The sequence below is a fragment of the Anas platyrhynchos genome, chromosome 16, assembly GCF_047663525.1.
Source record: "Anas platyrhynchos isolate ZD024472 breed Pekin duck chromosome 16, IASCAAS_PekinDuck_T2T, whole genome shotgun sequence".
NCBI classification, from domain to species: Eukaryota; Metazoa; Chordata; class Aves; order Anseriformes; family Anatidae; genus Anas; species Anas platyrhynchos.
In genome coordinates, this window is record NC_092602.1 from 10,005,179 (window position 1) to 10,022,183 (window position 17,005).

Sequence of the window (17,005 nt, forward strand, 5' to 3'; positions counted from 1 at the left end):
CTGAGCGAGGCACAGTAAATAATGAGTGAGGGAGCTGGTAAGAATTAAGTTGGTTTTGTAGCTCCTTTTGGTGACCTGTGTCCTGAGTATGACATCCTCCTTCCCGAGTCCTTAAACATAGAGGCTTTCCTGTCCCACACTGGCTTGTCCACAAATCTTTCATTGCCAGCCTTGTCCTGAACGTCAAGAGTATCTGAAGCAATTTTCTTACTGCAGGGTGGTCAAACTTTTGAACAAAATGCTTTCTGCCGATTTCTGCTGTTGTATATATACAACATCCTGCTAGCTTTCCTACGCCCAGCGTCTATACGTGCACAAATATGCAAATCCACTGCAATCCCTTTCCTTAATATATTAGTGCAGCCACACAGGAAATGACACATCCTAGAGAAAGGCAACTGCCTTGGATGTTTACATGAAAAATGTGTAACTTTACAGCAAGCTCCGAACGGCTTTGTCAGTTTAATTTTGGCCCAACTGTAAATAAAGTTAATGGAAGTTCCCCATCAGCAGCTCTGCTCGCCAGCCCCAGATCCGCAGCCTCGTCATGCAGCTCTTCCCACCGGGCTCCTCCTGCTCTACGAAAGGAGCATTACTCTGCCTCAACGCCGGGCCGACCGGCTGGGTTTTTGTGTTTCAGGGCTGGGGGACATTGGGGAATTCTTAGGATTTTTCTGGTGGTGCTTTGCTGCAAACGGGCAGTTGTGCTCTTCCCTCCCTTTGGAAAGGAAGGCGGATGAAAGACGTTTGTTGTGATGTTAGGTCGCTTTAAAGAAGGGCTCCTTGCAAACGTCCAGCGCTGGAGAAGAATGGCGTTTTTATCATTTTTAAACATCAAGGAGGGGAGGGAGAAAAGCAGAATTTTTTTCCCCGGTCCTGGGGTGGTTTTGCAGTGTAACTCAATCTGATGTCACCGGGGGAGGAGTCTGCGCCGCGTTCCTTCAACTGGGGCTGCCTCGGTTCAAGGCCTTGTGGCTGAAAGTTCTTAAATCTGTGGCAGACAGGCATGACTATTTCTTAATGAGACCCCTGCTGCAATAACGCGTTTTTTATTTTAATCAGCTTCTTAATGCTATTAATTACGATTTCTTTAATAACGCTCTTCCCGTCTGCAAGGTTCCCCTAGTCCCACCCGAGCGGCACAGTAACACGCTCTGCCGTTAGCGTCTGTGTGAAAACACATGTACAAACCCATATAAAACCTTCCTAATTAGGTCTTGAACATACATATGCTTCGTGAATGTGGGTGACAGGCAGGAACAAAGGGAAAAGAGGAGGGCAAGGAAAATTTCATAGAAGTTTCCAACGATATTTACAGAGGCTGTTATAAATTAACTTTAAAGTCCATCTTTGTGGAAGATTGCTACATTTAGGAAGAATAGATTTGATTTTTGTGTTTTCGCTTTCCTTCCCGGCTCACTACCTGCAAACATTTGCTCCTGTGGACAAAACTGTAAGGCTGGATTCAAAACGAATTGATAAAACTCCACAGGAGACAGGAACAAATAGATTCGTAAAACGTTCACGGGGCAGCATTGACTAGTAATGTTTAAGCTTAAACAGATTGGACTTTTGGTTTGTCTCAACTTCAGAAAGCCCCTGCATGTAGTCTGGGAATCAAAGTCACTTCTGGGCTTGTCTAAAATCCTAAACCTCATTTTGCACAGCTACCTCGACTTTTCTTTTTTAACACACAGACTTCAATATGAAGTGGACCCTTTCTTTAAGCACTGATTTGAATGATCCTTAAAGTTGCTAGTAAAATAGGTGAGATTTCACCATCCTTGTATTTTACCCAAGTAGTTTACAGAAAAGTTTTATTTGAATGGGCTTTGATTCAGGCAGAGGAGAACAAAACAGTTTAAAACTGTTCTGTGAGTCTATATCTCTATTCAGATATACGAGGCTACACACCAGTGAAATTCAAATTGTTCTTTCCTTTTTTCATTCTTAGAGTTTTTCAACAAATGCAGCTGCTTAGAGGATTTTTAAATGAAAAATATAAACAAAAGAACTATTCACGACAAAAAGCCACCCTCGGAAACGTTTTAGTAATTGAGAAGCTGTCAGAAACGATTTTTAAAAGTTTAAAACGCACCCGCGCCCACCCCCCCAAACACGTCTTTATTTAGGCTGAACAATCGTTTTAACGTGATACAAACGCAATAGTTTCTTAATGGCATTTCCCTGTCTGCAGGATTGAAAATCAGAGAGCCGGAGAAACCTCCTCGTTCCTTTCGATAAAAATAAATAATCTCAATCATTTCCTAGCTAGCGGATGGCCAGAAATACCTTTCGTGTTTCCATAAACATATCCAATCGATAGCTTCAAAAGTGATTGAATGTAACCCAAACGCAGCCAGCCCCAAGATCTCAAATCTCTGCTGATCAAACCCCTACAAAGCAGGCTCTTGTGCTCGCTTTGACAGTGTCCGAGAGGGAGGGGAACATGAATGAGAAAAACAGTCGCTAAATGCAAGTTATGAATGAGGGATTGGATGGGAGGGAGGGAAGAGAAAAAAAAAAAAAAGAGAGAGAAGGGGGGGGAGACGCAGCCCCTGCCCCAAGCCGGGTGAATTCCGCCGCTTTTGCCCCGCCGCGCTTTGTGCGGGTCGGGCCGGCAGCCGCAGCCCCGCACGGCCGCTGCTGGGGCGGGGGGCTCGGGGCCCGGCCGGGCTCCCCCCCGCCCCCTCCCGCTTTTGTAAGGCAGGCCGGGGAGGTTTTATAGCGACTCTAATTCTCACTCCCTCCATTTCCTTCCTTTCTGCATTTTTTATCCCCCCTCCAGCCCGCCCCTCCCCTGCCCGCAGCCCCGCTATTGATTAACCGCTTCGCTGCTGCCCCGGCCGGGCGATGCCGCTCCCGGGGAGCCCCCCCCGGCTGTGGGGGCACCCCCCGGGATGGCCACGGTGCCCCCGGTGTGCCCGGGGAGCGGAGGGAGCCGGCGGTGGCCGCGTCCCCCCCTCCGCGACCCCCGACCCCATGGCCGGCGGCGGCGGGGAGCGGGCACGAAGGGGTTAAGGGGCGCGGGCGGCATCGATCCGTATTGATGGCTTCGGTAGTTTGAAGGGATTTGGGGGCTGGGGGGGTGGGGAGCCTTCGCCTTGCTTTGAATTGGAACCCCCCGGCTGGGAGCTCGCTCCTAATTGCATGCACAGCATTCCTTCGGAGTGGGTGGTATCACCTTTTACTGCTGCTCCCTTCCACAGGGAAGGCCTGTAAAAATCCCTTTCATCTGCCCGAAAATCAATAGCCGGGGCTCTGCATGGCTGCTGTAAAAACAAAACAACCCCCCCGGCCCTCCCCCGCCAAAAAAAAAAAAAAAAAAAAAAAAAAAAAGGAAAAAATATAATAACGCTAAATAATAATCGTAACAATAACTCCGTCGGGATGGGGAGAGGGGAGCCCCGAGCAGCGCCCACCCCGCAGGGCAGGGCCCCCCCGGCGCTGCTTTGGCAGCTGCTGGGGGCTCCTGGCGAGGGGCTGCGGGCTCCGGGCGGCTCCTGCTCCACTCCACGGCCGGGGCTGCAAAGCGCCTGCTGGCCGGAGCGGCGGGGAGGATGGCTGGAGGTCAGGAGCAGTGCCTAACAGGTTAAAAAGGACGGGGAGAGTGGGGAGTTGCAGAGTTATGGGTGGAGTTACCCACGCTTTAAAAAAAAAGAAAAAAAAAAAAGGCACAACGGGGTAAACAAATTCATCTGGCGGAGAGTGTCACGAGCGAGGCGAGGGTGCTGCGCTTTGCTGTGTCCAGCACCGGGCTTTTGGAAGTCAGCAAGGAGAGGGTTTGCCAGGAAGCTCAAACCGAGCCGGTTTTTCGTTCTGCCCCCAGCCCGAGCAAAAGTGGTGCGGGGCTCGCTTAGGAGGGAACTTCCCCTTCGCTGCTGGGTCTTAATTTCTTTAGCACCGAGGGGAGAGGGGGGGATTGTTAAGCGTTTAAAAATCCATGCAAAATAAATCAATGTGTTTCTGCCATCTACGTTTCAATTCAATAACATCGTTTTCATAGAGCTATTTCATTAGTATGGAATAACTCACCTGTAAGTAATTACAGCTGACTTGCTCTCTAGCAGAGACCAAGGCAAGTCCAGAAAGGGGATAAAGGTTAGCTCAAAGAAATACTGCAGAGGTTTGGCATGGGTCTAAAAGTGAATAGCTACGTTCTCTCCTTAGAAAGCAAGCAGTTCTTAATCATCATTTAAAAGAAAATTCATAGCTGTGTCTGGAAGCTTCATTTCAATGTAAAATCTAAAAGCAAAAAGCAGCCTGAAAGTGTTTCATCAGTACAACATAACGTGGCTGCATCTAACAGCAAAAAGCTCCAAAGCAGCAAACAACCCCAAGTTCCTGTAACAATTGTTTGAGAAATCTGCCTTTCTCAGATTTCACACGGGCTCAAACAGTCAAATAGTTTGTTTGATATTTGTTGGTGTAATTCTACTTGTTGAAATTGTGTGTTGGCACTGAGCTACATTTGTTTGAAATTAGTTTATCAGTGTAACACTAACTGAGGAATGAGTTTACTGGTTCAAAAGTGCACGACTTTGAGCGAGATAATTTAAGTGGAGCTATACAAGGAAAAAAAAAAAAAACAACAAAAAAGTACCTTTTCTATCTAATATAACTAAAACTAAAGAGTTTTTTCAATAAATTGTTTAGTGTAAAGTTGTATTTAAATCACAGTTCAAATGCTTCCTATTTTTATTTAAAGATTTTTATTTAGACAAAATTGTCCCAAACATTTTGTATTAATTCAGACAAATATGCAACAGTTATTTCTAGCTTGTTCAGAATATGCCTTAGGAAGCTTTCCAGGACATATTATTTTTAGAGAACCCTGGGTTTCTCAGTAACAAATACAATTTTAAATAGAAAGAAGCTTTTTCAGGATTAGTTAATTTCAGGAAACTCATCTTTTCACCATTGTACAAGCTTTCATGTGTACATTTTAAAACAAAATATTTACTAATAAAAAACCCTTCCTAAAATACCTAGGATGAGCTTATCTTCACAATTCTGTGAATATGTGCTTTAACTTCTGTTTGGAACAAAAGTAAAAAGGTCGTTTTGCTGCATCAAACAATTAAAATGTGCTTCCAGCTAGCCAGGGAGCTGTGCTGTGAAAGGTTGGAAGCATTTTTTTAAGAGTGCACTGCAGCAACAAAACACAGACTTGAAAGTATTTCAGGATCTCATTCTTTCTTTTGGTGTCAAGAAGAACATTTAGTTAATAATAATTAAAAAAAAAAAAATCCACTAAATTTTATCAGAAGCCAAACCTGGGATTAATTTTTTCCTTCTTTCCAAATCTAGTGGCTGTTTTTGAAATAGTTTAAATGTTTTTTGTTTTTACAAACAAAACAAAATCAACTGTATAACCCACAGTTCAGAGAGCATGAAAAAAGGAGAGTGATTTCCTTCATTCACTGAATTAATCTCAACAAACAATTTTGGAATTTCATTTGTTTGAAATCTGCAGCATATTTATCTCCCAGGCATTTTAGTGCACTAATCTGCTTGACATTCAAGAAAAGTAACTGCAGAACAAACCTCCCTCCTTACCCCCCCAGCAGAGTTGCCAATTAATCCGAATCTGTTAGCCCTGACCAAACGGGAGGAATCAGCAGGGTATTGTGGGAGATGTATCTGAGGGTCACATCTCACTTCTGAGTTAAGAATTTAATATGAAAATAAATCAGTATAGAGGTTTTCTCTGCCTTAGGTTATCTGTAAAATATGTGCCAAACACGAGGATAGCTGTGTGTTTGTTGAGGTGCAACCGCAGCCTGTCTCAGTGCGGTGTGAGCAGAGGTATTTGTTTCCCTGATTAATGCTGGGAGCACCCTTTCCTTTTTTTAACTTCAAAATCCCCCCAGCAAACACTTGTGCAGATGCACTTTGTGTATGTAAAAGTAACTGACCTGCACAGATGGAGTGATGAAGCTATGGTTTGATTATCAAACCGATGCTTTAGTTCACAAACCTTGTGAATCTTCAGCCTAAATGTGGGGGGCGCGGGGGGTGACCCGTGGCTCTGTGCTCTCGGTTTGACTAGCTCATAAACTGTCCTTCAGAATGAAACAGAAAACTGCAGAAAGAAGTGTTTGCAGTTTTGCTTGGCATGGCTGCTGAATTACGTCCTAGAAATGAATTGAAAACTCATTTCCAGTGCTTTTAGCTGTTAACCAATATAACTTTGTTTTAAACCTGCAGCCTTGGTGGGTGCTTCCAAAGTTAAATCTAACCTTTGTATTGTTCAGCAGCACCGGCGAGGCTTCGTTTGAAACCACCTTTATTAAAACTTTGTTTCAAGATTAATTTCCCATTACCTTCAAACTTGTGTGGTTTGCTCTTCTCACAAATCCCAAACAATTAATATTGGCATTTTGTTAAATTATTTTCTCTCAAGCTGTATACCAATTATTTGAGTTCATCAGAGATCAGTGCTTCACTTATATTTAAAATCTCGCTTGTTAGTTCACATCCAGATTTCAGATCCCTCTGGTTAACTGAGCAGAGCACCTACCTTAAATTATAACCTCGCATTCCTCGTCAGTTGTAATGAAAGATACTGAACTAGTTAAGCAAGGCTTTGTTGGCACAAGTGGAAAATGAAAATAAATGAATTAACAAGCCTTGAAAAATAATCTTTGCAATTACAGAATTTCTTTGGTTAATATCGCACACACATTGTGCATTTAACCACAGGGAAGTGGTGGGTGCTTAAGGTGTAAAAGAGCCTTTAGAAATATTTCAGTCAACACTGCTAGCTCTTGAGCATGTTTATGTATGCCTTTCATGTCAATGGGGAAAAAATAGCAATGAAATTTGGGTGTTTATACACCTAGAAACTGGGAAGTCCTGCTTAAATGCAGCAGCCTGTAGCTGGGAGCAGTTCTGTGAGAACTAGAGCTTTTTCACGCTAATTGAGATCTGTACCTGGAAAATAACAACCCACAAGGAGAACTAATTCTTCAGTGAGAGCTCAAACCTGTTAGGAGCCTGTGACCAAACCCAGGACAAATTCAGATAGGGTTTACTATAAACACTCTCTTACAGAATAGCAGCTTTCTCTATCAGTGAAGGTGGAATTTAGATTGCAGAAGTCATCTGTTAAGATCAAACAGATAACAGGGGCTTTTGAAAACATTTAAAAATATTCCTTATCCACAATGTTATCTTTCTGACTAAATGATTTTAGTAAATGCTGGAGGGAATATGGCATTAGCTAACGGAGTGCAAGGGGTCCCTGTTTGTCTCAGTCCTCCGAGTATTCCTTGTAGTGGACTGAGTCCACATTTAAAACATTCAAATGTATTTTCCCAAATGACATCAAAGAGCGTTTAAATCAATATTTGGATGATCAGGGAGCAAATGTTTGAATTGGGAAAGGAAGGGGCAAATACAGCCCATGCGTGGTTGCTGCAGCACGTCGCACACATTTTGAGGTGGGCAAATGCTGTGGGATGGCAGAGCTGCAGTGGGGAGGCAAGGCAGGGCTTCTGTCCTTGGGCAGCTCCTCTGGGTAGAGGACATTTGGGGGGAATTACAGTGCCATCAAGGAAGGGTAGGGTTTTGCCTGGACAGGAGTGACAGGGAACTAGAGAAAGGGGCAAGTGAGTGCAGGGCAGCAGCAGCTCACCAGTTCTTCCAAGTACTTGATTTAATATTACCAGTGAAGAGAAAGACTTGTGCTTTGTGGCAGAAACCAGAGAGAGCAGTTTTTTGGACCTCAACTTAGAATGAAGCTGCTTTGGTGCTGTAAAAACCATCAAAATCCTTTAAAATTTTAAGAATTTAAGAGAAAAAATGCTCTCCTAAGACCTGACAGTGGAAGCTTCAAGCATCATTATGTTTCAGCTCAGACGGTTTTTCTCTTTCCTATGTAAAAATTTAAGAGAGGAGAGGTGTACTCTGACTGTGATTAAACAAACCACACACACACACAAAGAAACCAACCCACAGTAAGAATACCTTGATAATATTTAAAACAGACTATTAGGGTTTCTTCCAAGTATGCATGTAAGCTTTGTCTAACAGGAGTTGACTCGGATGCAGTGTAAAGTTTATTTACTGCTCTTCCCTGGCTCTTGGCAGACCTTATCTTGGTTTCAGCACAACTTTCAGAAGTTCCTGGCACACCAAAACCTGCTATTTGTTAGGCTCCTGTAAAAAGCAACCAGCTTTCCTCCACTGCTCATGTATGGGATGCACACTCTGTGCTTCATCACTGCTCCTTTGGGTTTGAATTCACTGCTACCTTAAAAGACATCATCAAAAGAAATCCCTAAAACCTTTAGACTCATTGTGTGACGGGGTGTTTTTAGTAAGAGTTTGTTAAACTATCCTGATTCAAGTAACAATCAAGATAACATCTCTTTAAGCTACATTAATTCAGACTCTTAAAACCAACATACATATGGCAAAGAGTGCAAATTAATATGGTAAAGGTTGTTGTGCACTTAAACCACACTTCAAAACAACAGACTGTTCCAGAGAATAGTCTGAGAACACTCTCATCTCATTTAACCAAAATTAATCAAAATTAAACAAATTCTCAAAATGTCGAAAGTGATTGTAAAAAAACAATGTGCATTGCAAACCCCACCACCTAAACAGCCGTTATGTTTAAAGGAAATCTGTGATCTGCAACCAATTAGGAGCAAAATGGTTGTAAAATATTTAATTTGTGAGTAGCATTTTAAATTCAGTAACAGCTATAACAAAATGGGTAAGTAAATGACATTAATCACTCCTGATACTAAATTATCCCTATTTTCCTTCTAAGACAGGAATCAGACTGGGCGATGTTTTCTATTAGTTAAATACATCCATAACCCAATGAAAGCCTAGGAGGCCATTTAACTAATGGGGATCCCAACATCCTTGTTGTTCCTTTATTTTGTGTACTTTTTAAAGGTCATATAACTGTTTTAAAGAGTCACCCCTTGATTTTTCGGCAGAGGTAGCGAGCGTTATTTTCCTGATAAGAGCCATTTCAGACAGGTAGAGCAATGTTTCCTGCAGTGAAGACTAAACACCAACCTCATTTGAAATGATTTTAACAACTTCATGGCCTAAAGGAAAATACTGCTCTCTAGCCTACAATACCTTTTTTTTTTTTTTTTTTTCCTTTTTGGTTTTGTTTCAAAGAAGAAGAATTTTTGGAGGGTTGCATAAAATAAAGCAGTAAGACGCAAGTGGTTATTTTCCACAGCTGAGCCATTGTGTCATTCAAAATCCGGTATCTTGTTTGTTTTCAGTAAATTAGTGGCAAGTGCAGCAAGTGGGTGTAAGTGCTCAGCTCTTCCATCCCGAAACTCCTGCGCGGTGATCCTGGCTGCAGCAGCCAGCCACGCAGCCTCCCGCTCACCTGTTTTCCAGTTTTTTGCACCCTCTGGCAGCCTGTTTCCATTCCTCATTCATGGAAGCTAGAATTGTATTTTTTGATATGTTTTCAAAGAAAATAAACCCATTTTTAAAGCCCACTTTAATTTGCGAGCATCTCGGATTAGATTCAGCTTCTCAAGATGAATTATTTCCTGCTTTTCTTTCTTGTAAATATCTTCCACCACCAACCACCTTCTGCAGATAAAACTTTACCAATTAGTCATTTACAGACATAAACTCACAAGGCAAAAAACAGCCTTTGCAGCTCTAGGCCTCTTTGATGATGATGATGTTTACAAATGCTTTCACTGCTGGGCTCGTAATGTGCACTTTGCCATTAGCTCTCTGAAACTGGTCGACACACAAAATGTGCCTTTCAGTAAGGCAGATGGTAAGAAAGATTGTTCCTTTCATTACACGCAGGACACTTATAAAATAAATAGTGGCTGGGGTGAGCATACCGATTTCTTCAGACTGAAGAAAGCTGTCTTGTTGTTCAAAGTGATTTCACTGGGAGCAGGTCGCTCACATAAAAATCTGTCCTGGTGAGATTTCTGCTGTTACTGCTGCCACTGTGCCTCCCAGCAGCAGCTGAGGCAGAGGCTTCTGGTGCCAGGTGCTCACTGTAAGGCAACCCTTGTAGGGCAGACACAACCAAAATCCTTTTTTTTTTTTTTTTTCCTCTCTACTGTGGTTTCTTCAGTTCCGGTGCAAATCTGTGGGTCCCTCCTTCTTAAGGTGTCAAGTGCACCAGGAGACACTGGCTCCTGACTGCAAGGATGTACGCAGCAAACAAAAGCTCTGCGTTTGGTGGAGATACAGGAGGTAAAAAGGGTTAAGTCAGGCAGCAGAGACGTGAGTAATCTGCACTGCCTGAACAGAAGCAGAAGTGGGTTCCTGAACTGTGCAGCTTGTGGGAAGAGTAAGTGAGAGAAATGTCAGAGCCCAGAGAGCAGGAGAGAGTGGCAAAGTTTATACCGCACAAACACCACAGGTGTCAGAGCCCTTTTTTTGTTGCAGGCAGCCTCAGCAATACAGCACTGCCCGTTTGGAGTCAGACTGAAGAGAGAATGATGTATCCCAGCTCCGCTATCCTGTGCCAGGGTGCATGCCCTGCACTTTGCTTTTCCTTCATTTGTCCGCTGGGACCAGCCATCCCCTCCCCTGGCACTGCTTTAAGGCTCAGACAAGGTGTTTATCCCAACACAAGCAGTTTTTGCTTTACAGGTGACCAGGGACTGGCCAGCACATGGACAGCAGGCAGCGTGCTTCGTTTTTCATCTGAGTCCCAGACACTTTTAGAAATGTGCAGGTGTGGAAAATGAATCAGCTACCCTCTCCATGTGCTTCCCCACGATGCTCTCCTGTGGTCCATGGGATTACCTAAGCACCAGCTGAGTTTTGAGTTTGCTGAATATCTACCAAAATATTTTAACAGCTAACTTTGCTATTTCAAGAAAGAAAAAGTAGGTGCAATAAATTGGATCAAGTCTCTAACCCTGTGGGGCAAAATCCTCACTGTCAGAGCTTTAATAACTAAATGAAAATGAAAGTCAGAGAGAGAGTAATAAATTGTAAGAAGAGAATCAAAACTCCCCAGTGGTAGAACATCCCTCTTGCAAGATGACTACAACTCGGTCGTGCATCATCATCCACGTTTGGATACAAGAGGAGAGAATGCTCTGAGTAATGCTGGAATCCTGTGAGTGTGCCACTAAGGCATCTGCTTGCTTCTCGGAGGATGAAATCACAAGAGGTCTTACCCTGATCCCTCCTGTACTTATATGCTGTGGGGAAAGCAAATACCTCGATCTCTACTCCTCCTACCCATGTGTCTGGTTAGATGTGAGTGTGTGCGTGTGGGGAGCAATCTGCTCTCCACTCCGGAGAGAAAATGGGAGAGGGAGCTGAAGTTTTGAGCATGAACATTGTAAACTGTCTACGGGTTGATAGGAAAATATATTAGAGGACCCTCAGAATACAGATCTGCTTAAATAAATATTCTTAGCACAGGGCATGGCGATTGCTAATGATCACAGTATCTTGATCGCTTTCATAATCTGATGTGTCCTTAGTTCACGCTTCTTGGATTTTAGTTTTAGCCTTCTGTCTCTGGTTTGGGGTGAGGACTGGGCAGCAGTCCCGTGGTTGAATTCCCAGAGAAACCCATCTCTGGGATTTGACTGGTTTGTCCCGCAGAGACACCGGCTCCTCTGGGGAAAGCAACTGAGGAGTTCTCATAGAAACCAGGGCTGGACAAAAATGTGGACCAGCCTATTTACTGACAGATTTTCACTTGCCTTCTCTTGCTTTCCATTGTTTCCTGAAACCTCAGAGAAGTCAGACAATAAGACGTTTCATTGCGATGTAGGATCTAGCACTGTCTCCTCTCCACTCCTGTACACCTGTGTGCTGCAGCTCCATCAGCACTGCTGCCACGGCTCTGAGTACTGCTGATAGGAATGGCAGATACCTGCTGCTCCTGGGGAGGATCCATGGAAACTCCTGTGAGATTTCTGTGATATCCTGTCATCAGAGGAACACAGGCATGGCCCTAGTAGATCAAAAGAGCAATCTACCTAGGTTTGTCCCGAAACAAGATACTGATCTAATTTAATGCATTCAGAAACTAGAGATGGGGAAAGCTCTGTTAGTCCAGCTATTCCTGGCAGGACTTCTGCACTGAGACAGAGATTGCTTTTAAGAAACCCCTCAGCAGCAGATGGGTGAAAAGCAAGCACTGCAGAAGCCAAGATCGTTTCCCGTGGTCCATGCAGAGTGTAGAAAAGGTCCCACATGGGAGCTGACCAAGTTCGGGGGGGACACTTGGATTAAAGCAGTGTCTGTTTCACTACCCAGTTCCGTGCTTTTCTGTGCAGCCCTGCTTTGTTACACTGTTTGGAAATGGTTCGTTTGTCGTGTTTTAGGAAGACAGAGTATCGCTGTTTTCAACCCTTTGAACATGGAAGGCGCTTATTCATTTCTAATTTGGCCACTTAATTGAAGATTAAGGGCTTGGAACAGTTTCCATCTGAAAGCAGTGGGACTGTGCTGCTGGCTTTGAGTGCAGGTAGAATTACACTATTAGGCTGCGTCGGTGCAGGACGACAAGTGCACCAGAGTGCTAAAGAAACAGACTTTCCACTGCAGCCCAGAACTGAGGTCTGGAGAGCTTCCAGTCCCTAACCAGCCAACAGCATCTTCTGCTGAAATCATTGATGTGGATCAGCGTGAGGACTGAAACTGCTTCTGGACACAGGCGTGCGGCTTTCATTGGCCCAGCTGGAGGCTGTGTGCGTGTGTCTCAAGGGACAGTAAGTATTCAGAGGTGCAGGACGCTGCCATCAGAGCTTGCTACAACAGGATTCATTTCACGTGCTGTGACAGAAGACCAAGACACTGGTACCCTATTCCAGCTGGCCAGGGAAAGGATCCCCAGGAAGGAAAAAAGGATAAAGAGGCTTAGACCATGCTCTGCCAACAGGAACACAGTGGTTGCCAGCTACAGACTCTTGCCACATTTCAGCCCAGTGTCTCGCTGTTCCCTGTGCTCTCAAGCAGAGAACAGACACCTCCCTCCCCTTGGTCCCACAGAGGAAGTTGTCCTCTCTTACTCCCCGCCACGGTCCTCCCTTTAGAGCAGAACAGCATTATTTCAGCTGAGGACAGCCTGTGCATCCATCAGGTACATAACTGACATGGTGAGGGGTGGGAAAGTGCTGGCCATGGGGAGCTGGAGCTGTGCTGCCCCAGGTAGGACTGTGATCGGGGAAGGAAGGAGCCGAGGTTGCCCCTTGGCTCCCCCATGCACGCAGCACCCAGAGGCAGGCAGCAGTTCCCTGGACTGACTGTCCCTGCTCGTTCCAGAAACAAGGACGGGAAGATCCAGAAAACAGACTGGTCAGTGATTCCTTATATTCCCTTTCCTCTTTCAGTAAGCAGTGTTGGGGCTTATCTTGCCCACGCTTTAGGACCACCTGGTGTCAGCGAGCTGCTCATTACAGCAAGCAAACCGCTTAGCGCTTACCCAGCTGCACCGAGCCCGCTGTTACAGGGACTCCCTTCCCAGAGAGCCCCGCCGCATGCAGGGCCAGGCTTTCAGTTTGACAGCTCCAGCTACTTCAGCCTTGTAGGGCTAATTCTGAGAGTCACTGTGCTTTGCAGGAGGTTCCTCTGTGGCTGCTGGTGAGTGAGTACCTTTAGCCTGTGCTAGTCTGTGTGGGTTTTTGGTGCTGGTTGTTTTGTTTTGGTTTGGTTTTTAAAGGCAATGTTTTTCTCTTTGTAAGCCGTTGCTATCCAAAGCTCTCAAAGCACGTGGCATTCTGTAATAATACCTAACATAGATCCAATATTGCTACGAGTAGCAGCTTGCAGTTGTAAATCTGACGGCATTTTATGAAGGTGATTGTTGTACCTGCTTTGCAAGTGCCGTTGCTAAAGCAGAGCGGAGTTACGCTGTCTGCCCTAGGACACACAACTGCTCTGCACCAGAACAAAGACTGGAGTGTGCCGATACCAGTTGCACTTGCTCCGTTTGCTCCCCTGGCCTCGCTGTGTTGTGCTGACACCACGTAGCTTCAAGCAGGGTGATGTGGGATGGCAAACCCCCGACACCTGCAGGAGGGGGGCTCTAGTTCTTGCTCATTCAAAGTGGTGATGGGCACCAAGCTCAGGTTTCCCTGTAAAAAAGCCCCATGCTTTAGTCCTGAGAATTCAAGTTTGGTAGCAAGTAGTTTTGTTTTTTCCACTTTCCTTGAGTGTTCATTCTTGCAACACTCGATGTCACCTTCCTGCTGTAGTCATTCTTCTTTCCCCCAGATTCAGTTTTTGGATGATGGTGTGCATTGGGTGAGTGGGGAATGGTTGTACGTGTGCAGGGTCTCATTGTAAAATATCAGATGGAGTGATGGTACCCAGCTGAAAGCTAGCAGGATTTTGTTCTGGTTATTTGAACGCTTTCCTTCGAATGAAAGACTTTTCCAACCCCATCAGCACTCCTGAGCAGCAAGCGAAAATGATCAGATGACAACGTATGCTCAGTAAAACAGCTGCTGTTTCTATAGCCATGAGTCAAAGTCTGGTTTACTGCAAGATTTCATTGGAGCCGACTGGAATTTTGCCTGAGTAAGGTGCTCAAGATTTTGCTTCAAGTAACTTTACAGTTCCTCGCCGCGAGGACTGGTTATCACGTGGCATTCCTGACACTGGATTATGTTTCCAGCCGCACTGCACGAGCGTACTTATCTGAAGATTAAGTAGATCTTGCACTTACAAAAGTGCATGCTCATGCTGAAGGCAGACAAAGACCTTGGAGCTGTTGCGTTACTGGGACTCAAGTTATTTACCCAACTGTCCACCATGGCAGGAGTTTTTCTGCTAAATATATAATTCCCCGCTTTTTTTTTTTTTTTCCTTAAACAAGAGAACCAGAGGGTGAAAGGGTTGAAGATTAAAATGTAAACAGCAAAATTTATTATAATTACAAGAGTGTTTCAAATTATTTCCTTAAACTGCAACATAATTTACCTCTAGTCAAGGTCTCTATTGGTGGTGAAAGAGGAAACTGCTTGACCTGGGGGTGACCTGTGGCCCCCGGGGGTCAGCGCCCGAGGAATGCGCAGATGTCACGGTTCATAAGCAGGGACAGAAACTCTCAGGTTTCCCAGGCAGAGAGGCGCCAGTTCGGGGATGGGACCAACACGTGCACCTCCCTTTGAAGCAGCCCCTTGTACCTGAAATCACGCCGAAAACGAGCACGCGCTGGGCCAGAGGCAGGAAAAGTCCGGAGCAGCCCTGGGTGGAGGCTTGCTGCAGGAAGGGGCAGAAGCAGCGGGGTGGAAGCAGGGGAGCCGTGAGGGTTTTCCAAACACAGGGCCCAGGGCTACCTGGTAGCTGTGCCACAAATAAACATGGTTTGAAATAGGGGTCTGCATACGGTGCTTGGCCAGAAGGTTTGGCTGCAGCCAACCGATGAGGCTTGTCAGCGCTGCAAAAGCAAATGTCCTGTACTCTCAGCAAGGCAAAGGAAGGACGGGGAAACAGGATTTATTGCCCATACTATGTTAACAAAAACTGTGCATGAGCTGAATGAACGCAGTGCAAATTGCTGTTAGGGCTTCTGTGATATCAACAGAGATCCTCGCGGTACCCCGGGTCTGCTGCTCGGATGCCCTCTCTCTGCCCCCGCAGGGGAGCGATTTGCATTGCCAACCCTTTTTCTTTTAACAAAGGAAAAGCAGCAACTGAGACCAAAATCAAGACATACTTCAGAAAACTCATCTCAATAAAAGCCAATAAATAAGGAAAGCTAAGTTTAAGCTAAAACAAATTGTGTGGTAAATATTAAGCGAAGGGAGAGAAAATTATACTGGCAATAATATTCAAAGAAGAAATGGGATGAGGGGAAAACACAGGCACAAGGTTAATTTTAATATTAAAATCATACCTTATGTATCAAAATAAAATTTATATGCAAGGAAATTGTGAACCCAAGGGTTCCTTTTAACTATTTTCAGCCTACAAACCACAAGTTGTGCTAAGCATGATCAAAGTACTTCACAATTAGTTTGGTTTTAAATCACTATAATTGTCAGCCTAGGTTGTAATCAGAGAAACATTGTTTTGAAGCAGCAGCAAACTTGCCCTGGTTGTAATCTGGGGAAAATTCAAGAAAAAATGCTGGGATGTGGTTGGCTGACGGTAGCACAGCACGAGTGCTTGGGGACAGCGGTGTTCACCATGTTAAACATCAGAGAGCCTGTCCCGAATTCCCGAGACAGCCAGCCTGCCCTCGGCCGCTGGTGCGAGGACCTCTGCAGCTGCTTCTGATCAGCTCCGTGCCTCAGTTTCTCTCGTGGGAGAAGCGGGGATGACACCAGAGGGTCCTTGTAAAGCGTAATTCATGAAGTGCTGTAAAACGCGTGAGCTTCAGGTGATCGTGGAAGGTGCTCGCGCGCGTCAGCCATGGGGCCGGTAGGAAGCGGCAGCTGGTGGAATGAGCCGCGCAGGATTCTTGGATGGAGGAGCCCGCGGGAGTGCCAAGAATGACTGCAATGCGAGTATGAGCCGGCTCGTGCATTGCTCTTTTAATAACGCTGGCAGGGCATTATCTGGAAGCTGCAATGGGTTTCCGAATAGATTCCTTGGAAGTTTCAGGTTGGAGAGCTCTTCCAGGGGCTTTGCCAACAACACAACAGAATAGAGGATGAGCTTAAATGCTTTTGTAATTAGGAACGGTGTATTTCTTGCAATTAAAAAGATCTTCCAGGAATACAGGAAATAAAGCCGGTCTTTGAAGGAATTGTGCTTTCTAGACATTAAAAGGGTGAAGGCAGCTTTAATCTGGACTTTGCTATGAAGAAACTGGAGGACATTTCCCCACTGGAAGCCTTGAAAAGAGAATTTGCTCAGCAGTACAAATGAATAAAACAACAGGGCTTTGTGCTTGAGGATCTCAAAGCGTTTTCTGCTCTGCACCAGGAAATGTAATACCTCCTGGGAGCTGTGCTAAATTGGAAACAGGGACCCTCTAAAAGCTCGCTCAACTCCGCTCCAGCTGAGCACAGCCATGCTTCCACCAGCGTTGGTGGAAAAGACATGTGATGTTTTGACAACTTGA